This window comes from Thalia democratica, chromosome 7 (assembly GCF_965202585.1).
Source record: "Thalia democratica chromosome 7, ktThaDemo2.hap1.1, whole genome shotgun sequence".
Taxonomy (NCBI): domain Eukaryota; kingdom Metazoa; phylum Chordata; class Thaliacea; order Salpida; family Salpidae; genus Thalia; species Thalia democratica.
In genome coordinates, this window is record NC_139171.1 from 25,883,039 (window position 1) to 25,898,162 (window position 15,124).

Consider the following 15,124-nt stretch of genomic DNA (forward strand, 5'->3'; position numbering starts at 1 on the left):
TTTGATTCAAAAAAACTAACCTGAGTGATTATAAACTTTCCTGTGTCAGAATGAGGTTTTAAAAAACCAAAAAAGTAATTACTTTAAGCTAATAACCAGTAGAACATTTAGCCACAAGGTTAAACATTTTAAGTAATGTTTACAATTAAGGCTATATGGGGGTTAACCACTTTTTTATAAGTTGATCTTATTTAATAGAATACTATCTTAGCTACCAGATGTTTTTTATAGCTTTACAAAGTTCAAAGTAGTTTTTGAGATATAAGCGGTCAAAGCCAAAGAGTTCAATAGGGACCTAATGGAAGGTGTTAGCTAAAAAAGCGGAAATATCCATTTAACTAAAATTCTCCTATCTATTTCCTCCTAGGTTTTTTAAGCTAGGTACCTCAAATTTTCAAAAAAAATATTCCTTACATAGTTTAAAAGCTTTTGAGTGTTGTAATTTCAAATAATTGAAATTTACAAATTTAAGGTCTAAAATTAAAAAAAAACACCTTTTTTTGGAAAAGGGGACTTTTTCTCAACATAAAAAGAATTCCTACACTCAAATTATTTAAAATTTAGTAAAGAGTAAACTGTGAAAATTTGAATAAGATTGCTTAAAAACTGTAGGAGGAGATAGATTTTTAAATCAAGTGGTTTTTTTTTCGCCTTTTTAGTTTGCACCTTCTATAAGGAAGCTATTGAGCTGGCCAGCTTTGACCCCTTGTATCTAGAAAACTACTTTGAATTTTTTTAAGCTGTAAAAAGTATCTGGTAGCTAAGATTAAAATCTATCAAATAAGATCAACTTGTAAAAATCAAGGTGGACCCCTCTATAGCCTTACCAATCTAAAATCAAGTTCTTGAACAAAATTAACTAGAAAATCACAAAATATTGAAAACTGGATCATCTCAAACTCATTCAACATCTAAAAGAAAACTAGCCTGAGTTTTTCAAAAGATCTTTAAACTAGCCGGAGTTTTTATAAAAAACTAAACTAGCCTGAGGCTGCATTAGATTTTCAAAAATTCCCAAAAATTTTCAAACTAGCAGGGTTGCCACTGTTTAAGTCAAAAAAAAACTAGCTAGAGTGAGTATAAACTAGCCTGAGTCTAAAATTACTTTAATCTAATAACCAGTAGAACTGCTAGCCATAAAGTTGATAATTTAGTTGTAAAGTTTTTAATTTTACAACATAGGTAAAGAGTTGCATTTCTGAAATTTTTGATTCATAGGTAATGTAAGCAAATGTAAATTATTCATGTGTACAAAATGAGCCAATCACGGTAGGTGTTTAATTTTCGAACGTATTTTCTGACGAAAATGACTTTTTAATTTACATAGGGTTTGATTTTAAAAAAATACTTTCCTGTATGCTCTTTTTTACTAACTAGATCCGAAACGGCCGGATCCGGACTTTTTTTTTTAATTAGAATCCGGCCGAAACCGGGTCCGGATTTTATTTACATATAAAGATCCGGCTGGATCCGGACCCAGATAGTGAGTCCGGTACATCACTTTTTTTTAATAACATTTTTTTTTTAAATACATTTGATAGTTTAACATTAAATCCACCATTAATGACTGATTTAATGTCAATCAAATATATAACTCATATTTTGTAGATAACGTAACAGGCAATCATGTTTAGGTATTGAATCAAGCAAAGCCCGTTGGAAAATCAAAAGGATAATACTTGTGAACCACAATACTTTATTCGATGAACAAAGTTTCGCTATCCATCGTATATGAAAAATTTGGTGTGAATAATAATTTTAATAACTCGAAATCGGTAACTGTTATAAATTAGCTTTTCATTTAACATATTTTAATAATAGCAAACAAATTTAGTTTCAGAAATAAATTTAATATTTACTTTTTATAATATAAAAAGATATATTCTTTTACTAGTATTATGAGGTAAAAAGTTTATAGTCTTTAGTCTATAAATGTTAGTTAAGTTTTTGTACTAAACTTCGTTAGTATAAGCTAGTTAATTTGTTTTAATAACTTAAAGAACCTCTAGTTATAGACTTTAGATAAAAAACATGTATTCAATATAAAGTTTATTGGTTATTTAGTAGAGCACTCAACAAGTTTACAAACAGTACTTTAAAAAAATGTATAAGCTTTTTAACTTCTGAAGTTCCAAAAAACACATTGGAAAATCATAAAATATTTAAGAACTTATAAAAGAAAAACTCTTTCAGAAATTATGATTAGACAAAAGTAGTTACTTCATCGTAAAAGTTTTAAAAAGGACACCATCTTTCAGGTTATTTCTGTTTCAAGTATCCAACATCTAAAATTATTATTTGTTATGTAAGATAAAAAATCTATAAAAGTTTTAAGCATTCATTAAACTTATATCAAGTTTTTAATTGTTGTTTTATTAATTACAAAAATTAAAAACTTTTTACACAGTTAGCAGAACTGTTTTAAGAATATGCTTTATATACAACTTTTAACTTTTAATAATTATAGTAACATTTTTTACGTATACTTTTCAATAAGCTTAAAAGTTTTCTTAGAAGTTGACTTTAATTCTAAGTTATAGTATACCAACAATTTTTATACAAATCAGTAGGTGATAACTAAGCTTCCAGTAACAGATTTAAGAAAAGTATACCTACTTTTTAATTAAGTTTTAAATCTAAACAACTCAAAAAAATTTCAAAAGTAATTAGTAGCAAAAGTTACTACATAGAATTTTTTATAACTGTTAGTGTATAAGCTTTAAAATGTATTATTTAACTCAAGTTTTGTAAAAAGCTTTTCTAACAAATTTATACAGTTTTAATGTTTTTCACTTACCTCATTTTTTAACAGCAAGATTTGGTACAGCTACATGGATTTTTGCATTTACAACTAGAACAATCATTGCAAGCGTTGCATTGGCATGAGTTTGTTGCTGTAATTAATGATATACTAGTTAATAAATATTATTTTTATATTGACTAGGTTTAAAATACAAAGTATTACTCATATTTTGATAAGGGTAAAGTGTTGAAAAGTTTGCTTCTTTTCGTTTAAATAAACAGAAAATATTTCATTGAAAGATTTTAATTGTAAACTATTTACTTATAACGTTTATTGCATAATGTTTAAAAATATTATTCAAGTATTTTTAATTCAAAAACATTGTTTATAATAAGAAATTTATTACTATTTATAAACTAACATTGACAATTGCAAGGGTCCATTTTGTATATTTTCACTTTTTTTAATCGACTTGTTACTGATTAGTTCAATTTAGCTTTATTGTAACCAAAAGCAATCGAATCTTTTTATATAAAGTTTTGTTTTGCGCACGCTACTAATATTTTTGCACGCGATACTAGATTTTTGCACACGGCACGTAGTTTTATGCGCACGAAACTAAACATTTGCACTCAATTGTTTTTTATCAGTACTCAATTGTTTGCGCGGAAAGCTAAATGGAGTGAATTTCTCTTATAAGGGGTTTGTTATGTTTATCACGTGTGGAAAAAAATGAATCGTTTCGATCGGTATGATATAATTCGTAGTTTATCTTTAATAGACTAATAAAGGAGTAAACTAAGTAAACTTATAGTGAAAAAGGTATATAGATTATGGAGTTTAAAATTTTCTTGTTAAACATCTCAGATATCTAGAAACAAAAATAAAATTAGAAGCTAAGGGGTTTTAATTAGGTTATAGCCGCGTTATTTGCAATGATAAATTGTCATGCTCCAAAATAAAAAAGTTACAATTCATCAGTTGGAAATATGCAAAGTCAGAAGAAAAAAGATAAGATAAATGCGATATTAAAAAAGTATAAGTCTAAAAACTATACGTACTTCAAAGTTTATTTACGCCCTTTTTAAAGTTTTTAATATTAATCACCTACTTCGTTCAATTTTTCACAAAGAAATGGTTTTTAAAATATTTATTGCAAATTAAAAGCGGTTAAGATAAGATTCATATTATATCTAAATAATTGTTTTTGTTCGGTTTTTTTTTTTAACGTGTCCAAATTTATAATGCAAAACATTTATACCACATATAAAACAATGCTTTTTTGAAAAGAGTTTTTGGTTGTATTTAAGCATTTAAGTAAATTTATTATAAGTAAATTTAATACTAAGTTTGATATAATTAGGCACAAAAGTAAGTTTCGGTATAAGCTGTAAGCTTCGTAGCTAAGAAAATATTAAGATAAATAAAGTCCATAAAACTACATATTTAAATGTACATAAAAAGAAAAACATAGCGTACATAAATAAAATTTGTTATTTTTTAGATCCAGAGTAACAAGTTTAAATTAATAAACAAGTTATTTTCTATCCAAAAGCACGATTATCTTTTTATTAATTTACTTTTATTTTCCTTTTTGTTAAGTCACAATTTCTAATTAATTACTTATCGATAGTTTTTTGAAGCTATAAACTGCTTAAAAATCAACAATCTCTTTTTACAGTAATATTTATAAAATAATAAGGAAATTTTTCCAAACTGTTTAAAAAACTTTTGATTTTTACGTCAAAATGATCACGAATACAAGTATATGAAATATTTCAACAAAATCATCGTTTCTGATGAAATATTAGTTAAAATTCAACAAAAATAGAAGAATTTAAAAATAAACCAAAGTTTGCATTTTGTTGTAAATATAAAAGTATAGCTTTTATAGCGTGAAACACAATGGAACTTACGTTAATAAGCTAAATTATGTTTAGAATAAAGTTAAAAATTCAATATTTTAGAATTAATATAATTTTCCTTTACAAAAATATCATATAAAGCATACTTTATTTTAGAAAAGCCAAATCAAGCTTGCAAAAAGCTTTAAAATAATTTCCAATTACGTTCATCGTTATTACTTCATTCGTGCGTTTATTTGCTCTAGGCTGAGCGCTTGTTATTTATAAACTGAATTTACTATGCATGAATTCAAGGGGATATAGCTCAGTGGCAGAGCAATCGACTGCAGATCGACAGGTCCCTGGTTCAAATCCGAGTGTCCCCTCGATTTTTTTCTGCAAAACCTTTTTTAGTTATGCTTTAGAAATAAGTGTAAATTTACTTTTACACAGTCAAATGTGTTTATTTAAGAAGTTTTATAAGCTTTATTTATTAAAGCTATGAAACGTTTGTATAATTAGGTAAATGCCTAAATTATGTTTTCATGAGTAAGATTTAAATGTTTAATAATAAACTTTTCAATAACTTTGTTTTTAAAGCTAAAATAGTTTATTCAGCATTAGTATATACACCCCACTTTAAAACAATTTGGCTTTATGGTACCTATTTTAAAACATGGTTCAAAAAAGTTTTAAGTTTTTTTTATGAATACTTTAAGAGTTAATACCAGGGGAGTCGCGTCGGGTGGAACGCTGGAGCTGTAGCTCCACTTAAAAAAATGAAAAATAATGCTTTTTAATTTTTTATTTTAGCGTTTAAGCCTTTAAACACGCTGCTTTAAATGGGCCCCTGAATCAGCTGTACAGCCCCAAACTACGTCAAAGTAATCTTATTATAAAGCTGAGGAATTGAGCTTTAAAATGATATAAAAGTTTTTATATTAGCTAAAAATATAAGAAAATTATGTTATTGTGAGTTTGTACAAAAAATACAGCCAAATGTGTACATGAACGTCGTTTATTTTTCTACTAAATTAGTTTTTATATTTGATGTTCAAAGTGTTCGTAAAACTGAATCTGCAAGCTCAATCTGTGTCAGCTGCATCCTAAATGTTTACAAGTTTTCAATACAAAAGTTGTTGAAAAGTTGATTTTTGGAGCTGCGTGAACTTTCAACACCAAGTGAATTAAATCATAATCGTTGTTTAAAATTTACTACAACGCGAGTACTATAAGACAAGTTGAACTCGAGCAGAAGATACTCGAGGAGGGAATACTCAAGCAGAGGCAACTCGAGCAGGAAAAACTCGAGCAGGAGCAACCTTGTTTTTTTTTATTTACTTACTTTTTTTTTCTAACAGTTAGACAAGTCATAAAACTAAGTTAGTAAATTTATAGTTGTGCAAATACAGAAAATTACATGAACATAAATAAAAGTAAAAGTAGCTACAGTTGTTAAGAAAGGGTGATGATATACAAAGGTATTAGATATATGTTTTTTTATTTATTTCTTATTTGTTTTTAGTTAAACAAATATGTTAAGTTTTTTTTCAAAAAAATTGCTATTTCTTCATATTAATTTTATGATTTTAATGTAAATGTTTCAAACTATGGAACTTTTTAATTTGACAATATCAATCTGTAGCACCCCCTAACAAAAAGACCACGCGACGCCACTGGTTGATACCATAGCAAATAAACTTTTTATTTATATTGTCAACTAGAAACTACATGGACTAGGTTTCTACTCTAAAAAGAAAAAATAAAACGAGAAGTTATTATATTTTAACAACTTTGGTATCTACTATAGTTCGGTCCTAATTACTTAACTAACTTACATTTTTAGCATTTTTAGAAAATTATACTCATACTTTTAATACATTGATATGTAGTTTTTTTTTTTTTTGCTTTAACTTATTTTTGATTTAGTTTAGTAGAAGTAATCACATATTTTTTATTTTTTATTGAATTTTAAACATAATTTGTAATTGAATTTTTACTCTCTGAAATTGATTTTGAGTTTAATTTTGGTGGAAGTAATCACGTAGCTGGGTCGTTGGTAATGTTTTTACTTATAATGGGAATAAACTCTTGCTAGAGGTTTTGAGATTTAGGATTTTTCTTAACTTTAATGTTTGTAATGCCACAACTTAATAGGTGTTTATTAACTAAACAATGGGTTTCAAAATTGTTATAGATTAGTTTTAGTTATGATTCAATGTTAATGATTTAAGAGACAGGTAAAATAAACTTAATGTATTTACTAGCTTGACCCCCTTGTAAAGCATTTAATTTGTCAAGGGAAAATTGTGTTTTACTTTTAAGAACTAGTATAAATGCCTTAAAATATTTCTTTTCAATAAATTTATATATATAATTTAGTTATCGATACAAAAATTTGGGTAAGTTGAGCTAGAAAAATATAACTTCTATATCAAAAGAATTTAAAGTTCAAATTTAGCAAGTTTTATAAGTTAGAAAGTTAAGATTCTTACACTCTTATCTATTTTTTGCATTGACAACAGCTTATTTTTATATACTTAGTTTATATTACTTTATTCTAGGGGAATGCCAATATATATATGAAGCATAGTCTTGTTTTTATTCCATGTGCAGTAACTTTTCTCATAAAAGCTATTATCGTAAAAAAACTGTAAAGTACTTTTTGTTTTCGATATCGCTTAATAAAACCAAAAAATTAAAAATTAAAATTACTAAGTTGAAAAAATTCCATCATCGAATAGTTTTAGCATTGAGTAAAGAAACAAAATGGTAAAAATTTTACGACTTTTTAAAGTACCTTTTTTTGTTTTATTTTTCTTTAAGGTGTGCTTCAGTGATCATTGTATTTGATGTTCGATAGCGGAGCCTAGCGGTTTTTTTTACAGTAGCCCAAATTAACCTTTTAAAAACTTATAACCAAACAAACTTATAACGAAACTTTTCGACTAATAATATCTTTCTAACATTCATAGTTCAGCTTCAAATTTAATTATTTTCATTGGGTATAAAAAATTTCATTAAAAGTTTTTAATTTAGCTAAGAACCTTACTAGAATAAAAAACAAAAACTAAAATTTGCATCAATAAAAAAAGTTGATTAAAGTAAGGTTTGTATATTTTTAATATATATATTTATTTGTAAAGTTGCCGTGCAAAAACTTTTATTTTCTTACATATTAGAAAGACTTTACTTTTTATAAATTATCAATTGAAAAAAAGTTTTTAACTTGTTTTTACATTGTACTTACTTCAATAACTTGACAATAACATGATCTATAGTTCAAAATAAATCGTTTACCAAGTCATCAAAGCAAATTTAAGTACTATTTTAATTCTAAAGATCACTGTATTTTGATATTCAAGGAGTTTTAAATATTTAGTTTAAAATTTATAAAAAAATTAGAAAATTCAAAAACTATTTTATAACTTACTAAAGTTTATAGTCAGTGAGCCACTTACTAATCTAGAAGTTAAGATTGAAATTTTATAATCTAAAAAAATTAAATAAATATAAATTGATACATGTCTACTGTTTGCATTGTTGGTTGTAAATTCGAACTATGTAGTTTATTAATTTTACTTCGATCTTTAATATATTGACTTTTTGTTCTTAGGTAATATAAATGTAAACTACAGCCTATAAGTAGCTTAACAAATTTCATTAAATTTTGATTTTTTTCAGTAAACCTTAACAATATATCATATACTTATGTAATATTTTATTGTAATATTAAGTCTAAAGTTTGCTTATTTTTTTAGTTACAACAATTGATTTTAAAATAACATGTACATGATCAAAGGTATAATGGAGACACCTTTAAAATCAACAACATAAACAATTTTTAAATTTTATACTTTACACATTTTTACATAACAAACATTTTTTCTTGTGTTTTTCTTACGTTTTTTAGAATTAAAATAAATGTTAGATTTTTAATTATTATATCGCAAAGTTTGTTTTAAACTAATAACTTAAGTTCTCTTCACCTACGTTCTAAACGACTTTGAACATTTTTGTTTAAATAATTTTGAGTGATTATACATGCTAATTTACAATATTTAGAAACTCTAATATTATTTTTTTAGATATTAGCATTGTTTTGTTTCATTGAAATTATTCTATATGAAGTTTTATTTTTATGTATACAACTAGCTAAAAAATAGTAAAACCAAACACCTAAGTTATATTACGTTAAAACGATTTCAAAACTAAGTTTTAAACATCTTGCTTAACTATTTTTAGAGTAAAATGGATTTGACCAAATTTGTTTATGATTAAAACTTGTGTACTTCAAAACTCATTGTTCAATAACACAATCACTTATAGTTAATTAAAATTCAAGTTATAAATATTATAAATTTCAGTGTCTCATAATTATTTACTAACTATATAGAAATAAGGCAATGAAAATCATATTGTTTTTTGAACCAATATTACAATTTAAAATATCTATATTTCATATTAAAGAAAATTAATTGCAGCTTTTAGAATTGTTTAATTTACTATTTAACTTAAACTATGTACATATTTATTGACTAGTATTAAACTAACTATTAAATTTTAGGCCAAAAAACTGTTTGGAGAGAATAATTTATTTCAAATTTATATCGTTGACATCAAACAAAGTTAGCTGAATTTTGACCTTCGAAGTTTTAATCTTTAAAATGGAATTTTATATTTAAATCTATATTGAAGTAACAGAAAAACAATAGTTTGAGTTTTATGCTTAAGAAACTTTGATAATGTTCTGTTGTCTGAAAAGTATCTCTGCATGCCTATTAATCTTAATATTTGTAAAATTAGTTGTATAATTTTGAGAAATTTTGATTCTAATGCTTTTCCTAATTTCAGTTTAGCTAAACATCTTATACATTCACATTGTGATTCAAATGGCAAAAAGCTGCAAAATAGAATACTTTACTGGATACTCTGCTTTTTATGATGAGCCAGTCTCAAAACAATCCAAGATGGTTCATCAACCAATTTCAATTTGGCCTGTTAGTTCTGAAGAAATCCTTAGAATCTACTATTGCGACGCATTTAAATATGACTACAACAAACATTTTCCGCCAATTCCAGGTAAAGCTGTAGTTTGGCAGTCAGTTACCATTTGGCCCGCTGGAAGTTTAAAACCAACTCCTGACGAATCTGATCAAATTGTGGAGGAAATTAATATTTTGGAACTAAATTTTCTTCCTACATCCGGAGATTACGACGATCAGTTCCCGCCAATTTCTGATAAATCTGATAGCATCTGGCCGCCGATATCTGTTTGGCCTGATAAAAGCTTACAGCCTGTACTTACAGTTAGAGTTGTACAGCCGATTCCTGGCGCAGGTCCTGAGGTTAAATCATCTGAAGAAGATACTGAAATTAATTTATCTGAAGAAGATATTGATAAAGATTCTGAGATTAATTCATTTGAAGAAGATCCTGAGAAAGATTCGGAGATTAAATCAGTTGAAGATTCTGATAAAGATCTTCAGATTAGTTTATCCGTAAAGCATACTCCTGACTTAAAACTGAATTTTCTGTCAACATCTGAAGACTACAATTATCAGTTCCCGCCGATCGCATGTGGAATTGTTGAAATCCAGTTACCTACTGTTTGGCCCGATAAAGATTTACAGTCAAATTATGTTAGACTTGTTAAAATGTCACCAGAAAGGTCTGATGATAGTAGTTCGCCTGACAAAAAATCTTATAAAGATCCTGAGATCAGTTCATCTGATGAAAATCATGATAAATATCTTGAGAACAGTTCATATGTAGAACAAACTTCTGATTTAAAACTGAACTTTCTGCCAACTTGTGAATTCTACGATGATCTTTTCCCACCAATTGCAGGTGGATCCGTTAAAATCTTACCTCTACCTACTGTCTGGCCTGATAAAGATTTACAGTCAAATTATGTTAGATTTGCTAGAAACTCTTCAGAAAAGTCTGATGTTGGTAGTTCGCCTGACAAAAAATCTGATGAAGATCCTGAGATCAGTTCATCTGATGAAAATCCCGAGATAGTTTTATCTGGTGAAGACTTTTATAAAGTTACTGAGACCGTCACACCTGATCAAGATGTTGATAAACAACCTGAGAACAGTTCATATGTAGAACAAACTCCTGATTTAGAACAGAATTTCCAGCCAACTTTTGAATTCTACGATGATCAATTCCCGCCAATTGCAGGAGGATCAGTTGAAATCTGGAATCTGCCTACTGTTTGGCCTAATAAAGATTTACAATCAAATTATGTCAGACTTGCTAGAAACTCATCAGAAAAGTCTGATGTTGGTAGTTCGCCTGAAAGAAAATCTGATAAAGATCCTGAGATTAGTTCATCTGATGAAAATCCTGAGAAAATTTCATCTAAAGAAGACCTTGATAAAGATCCTGAGAACAATTCATATGTAGAACAAACTCCTGTTTTAAAACAGAATTTCCTTCCAACTTTTGAATTCTACGATGATCAGTTCCCTCCAATTGCAGGGGGATCCGCTAAAATCTGGCCGACGGTACCTGTTTGGCCTGATAAAGATTTCCTGTCAATTTATGTTAGACGTGGTAAAAATTCACCAGCGAATTCTAATGCAGGTACTGATTCACTTCCTACGCGCAATAGTCCTGATAGATCGCTTCCTAGCCACATAAGCTTACCTCCAAAGCATATAGATGGTCAAACTTCACCTCCGAATTTATCTCTTCTTGATGATGCCTCGCCGAAATCTGATCCAGCAAAGAAGGTTTCCTGTAGAACAACTGAAATGTTTGATCACAGTCCAGTGCAGCTGATTTTGCAATCTATCTTTGCTATCGTGTGTGTTGTTCTTATCATTATAACTTGTTTAACAAATAAATGACAATAACAAAATTTCGTTAACTTTAAATGTCTAATGAACAAGTGTTCAAAAAGTATATCCTGATTTAAATAGTTAAAACCTATAGTTTTTGAAGCATCCATATAAAGTTTCATCTTTTTTTTTAATAGTTTATCGTGCTTTTTAAATTCTTTTATCATGTAATGACGTCTTCTAATTGTTCTTTAAAATCCTTTATTGACTTTTCTTGTTTAGTGGTTTGAAAACTATTTCTATAATTTAGTAATTTCTTAATTCTCAATTTTTTATTTCTTATTTAACTTTCATAGTTTCGCGTGATTGCAAACAGAAATAATTCGCAATATAAAATCAAAGTCTGATATTTATAACTTAGTTTGGTATAACATAAATTAGTAAGTAAATTTTAAAACGCTTCTGATAATCACGCAGAAAAGAACTTTAAATACAAATGTTTATCTTAAATTCAAGTACGATCTAACATAACAATTTCGTGTCTGTATTTGTGAACCATCTATGTAATTAAAAAAAAGTATAAATAAAATGAGTAAAAAATTAATATTTTATTGTGCAACTAAGTTCTGAAAATAAAATTTTTAAATAAGATTTAATTAACTTGTTTTACAAATAACTATTGTTTGACTTAAGTTAATATGTTTGTATTATACTAAACAAAGTATTCGCTTACACATGTAAGTTACGATGTTAATATATTAACAAAGATGAGTGTATAGGTTGAATGAACAATCTATAAAGCCATAAATTAAAAAATAGTCTTTAACAAATTAGTAATTTAATACTTTGCAATACAGTCTAGTTAAGTCTGGGTAAAATTGCCACCCTATCCTTATACTTATTAAACTTAATTAAAATAAGAATTAAAATATAAAAATCACTTAAAAAACTTAAATATAATTTGAATATGATATTTAACTAAATATTTTAGTGAACTGCAGGTTCAAATTTTACTTTTAGTGAACTGCAGGTTTATACTTAGCATATGACTACCTTGTTGTTTTACATTTTAACTTTCATATATAACACAAATCTTATTAAAAATTTAAAATATCTGTATGGGACAGCCGATTAAACAGCCGACTCATACTTTACCAATTAATTATTTTATTAATCATAAAATAAAATATATATTTAATTTAGGTCATTATGATTTTATGTATGTCGCTGTAAATGAATTATCGGTCAGTACATTGTAAGCCCAATAACAATTTTGTTTTTTGTGTTTTGTTTTTTCCTTAAAGTTTAATTTTTTCATTTTTTGATTTTTATATTTCAACTAAATCTGCTCCCTAATTCTATATAACTTGGATTCAAACATTACAAAGTTATATAATATACATGTTACATCGAGTTTCTGTGACTTTTATTGCCTTCAGCGTCGTTAAGTTTTATTAAATTTTATTGATTTACTAACTAATGGTTAATGTTTTATTTTTGTTCAAAATAGATTACATAAAAACTAAATTAATGTTCTTTACAATACAAATTAAATAGTTTAAATAACCTCATTTACATTGTGACGTAATTATTAGTTGTAACGAATGTATTTTTCATTAGTTAACAACAATAAAGTTTGAATTAGTTATCTTTCCCATTAACGTGAGTTGTTTGTTTATATTATGTTTTGTTGTGTAATTTAGCTTATTTTACTTATTTTAGACTTAATAATCACAAATGTTATATACTATTATAACAGTCGGATTTAATATTAAGTATTTCACCTATTAATAACTATTTTCTGTAGAAAATATCTTATTTTATTGAAAACATGTATACACCTACTTTATTCTATGCTTCTATTCTCTCATTACAGTAATTATTTTTTACAGAACCCAGTTGAAGTGTGTTGATTCGTTGACACACAGAAACATATGTTGGTAGAATAAAGGAAGATTACTGTATAATTTGTTTTTATTTATATTCCAGTGAAGTTACTTCACTAGGATCTTTTTTAGCAAACAATTAAACCTAAATTTTGAACAGTTATTTTAGTGAACAAAATTTGATTACGTTTAATTAAAATTTAAGTTACTTAAAATTTTTGATTTAATTTTAAAAAATGATATACAATAAGTGTTTTAGCTTTTTGTATTTAATTAATAAGTATAACAACTACCACTTACATAAACAAATTTTAGAACAGAACTCAAACTAATCATCACAGTTTACATCAGGGTTTCCCAAGCTCACTTACTAAATCGCCCCCTTTTCAGAAATTTGAAAAAATATCGCCCCTCATGATTTAATACAGTAATTTTCCTCTTGAGTACGCTACGTTAAAAAAATTGTGTATGAAATGTGATTTAGACTAGTAATTTTTAGGCACGCTTTTTTGGGCAGTGTTCAAAGTAATTTAAAGGGCTTGAAAAAATAATTTGCAGTTATTTTATTATAAGACTGGTAAAGTATTTTATAATACTTAGTTATTAAAAAGCCTTATGTGTTCTGTAATTAATTCTGTTCAAAAAAAAAACTGTTTAGAAACTAATGAAATCTTTAGGTTAGTGGTGATCAACTTTTTTAGCCAGTAGGTCATATTTACTAAAAAATCCTTTATCGCGTCAACTTGTTAAAAATATGTACTTGTGGGCTGCGTTATTTAAAAAACTAACATATAAGAAATTTTAACAACTCGAGCAAAATTGTAGTAAAATGATTTAGTATTATTGTGATCTAGGAAGTGCTATTGTGAACTGAAAACCAAATTGAAAGCGTGTTTCAAAATATTAATTATCAAATAACTAATTTTATTTGTTTTGCACAAGTAGTTTTAAAGTTACTTAGCAGGCCGAAATTTGACTAGATCTGGACCGTACATTACCTATCTAAAATCTTAACTAAAACCTGACATTATAATAATCTCTAATATAACGAATTTCGCACATTTAGAAGTTAATGCCAATTAACTTGTCTAAGCCGCACAATATACTTAAATTATTGTGATTATTAAATACGTATAATAATAACTAATTTGCATATACACTACTTGGGAACAGGTCAAAATTGCAAGAGGAGACCAAATTGCACGAGAACAAAATCGCACAAAGACAAATTTGCACGAAAACAATTTTGCACCAAGGGTCAATTTTGAACGAAAGTATAAATAAATAAAAAAAGAAAATAAAAACTAAAAAACAAATTTATAAAAAAAGAAAAGCTACCGACCGAGGGTTAGGGGTAATAGTGATAGAAAAAATAAAAATAAATAAATAAGTTACTGACCGATAGTAAGGGGTAACATTGATAGTAAAAAAAAAAAACTAAATAAAAAAAAAGTAGAACTGATAAAATAATTATAAAAATAAATAATTCAACCCGTGCAAAAATGTCTCCATGCAATTTGTGCACTCGTGCAATTTTGTCCCCTCGTGCAATTTTTTACGCTCATGACAGTTACCCACACCACCTATACTTAAAATATTTGATTAACATAGGAGTACATGATAATAAAAAGTTTTTTCTTTAATTTAGTAGTGCAAGCTTAAAAACAAAATATTGATTTAAAAACATCTATTACAACATATATCTCAATTGATTACAACAACTATTTTATTCTATTGAAAACTGACTTTAATATAGTTTTGTTATTTAGTCCAACTAAGTGACTTTTGGAGTGACAACACATATTATATAATGCTTTAATTTAACAAAAACGTAAAATGCTGTTTAGTATATTAAGTTTA

The 15,124-nt window shown here is 26.8% G+C and overlaps 1 long non-coding RNA gene and 1 other non-coding gene across 2 annotated transcripts; one reads left to right on the top strand and one right to left on the bottom strand.

Annotated features, from left to right (window-relative positions):
• Positions 1–2,036: 2,036 nt before the first annotated feature.
• On the bottom strand, positions 2,037–2,869 carry LOC145841020 (uncharacterized). The gene is made up of 2 exons (XR_014370136.1): positions 2,798–2,869; positions 2,037–2,285 (listed from the first exon to the last, which is right to left on the bottom strand). It is a non-coding gene; the product is annotated as an uncharacterized LOC145841020 (long non-coding RNA).
• Positions 2,870–4,901: 2,032 nt separating this feature from the next.
• On the top strand, positions 4,902–4,973 carry Trnac-gca (transfer RNA cysteine (anticodon GCA)). The gene has a single exon. It is a non-coding gene; the product is annotated as a tRNA-Cys (tRNA).
• Positions 4,974–15,124: the final 10,151 nt, after the last annotated feature.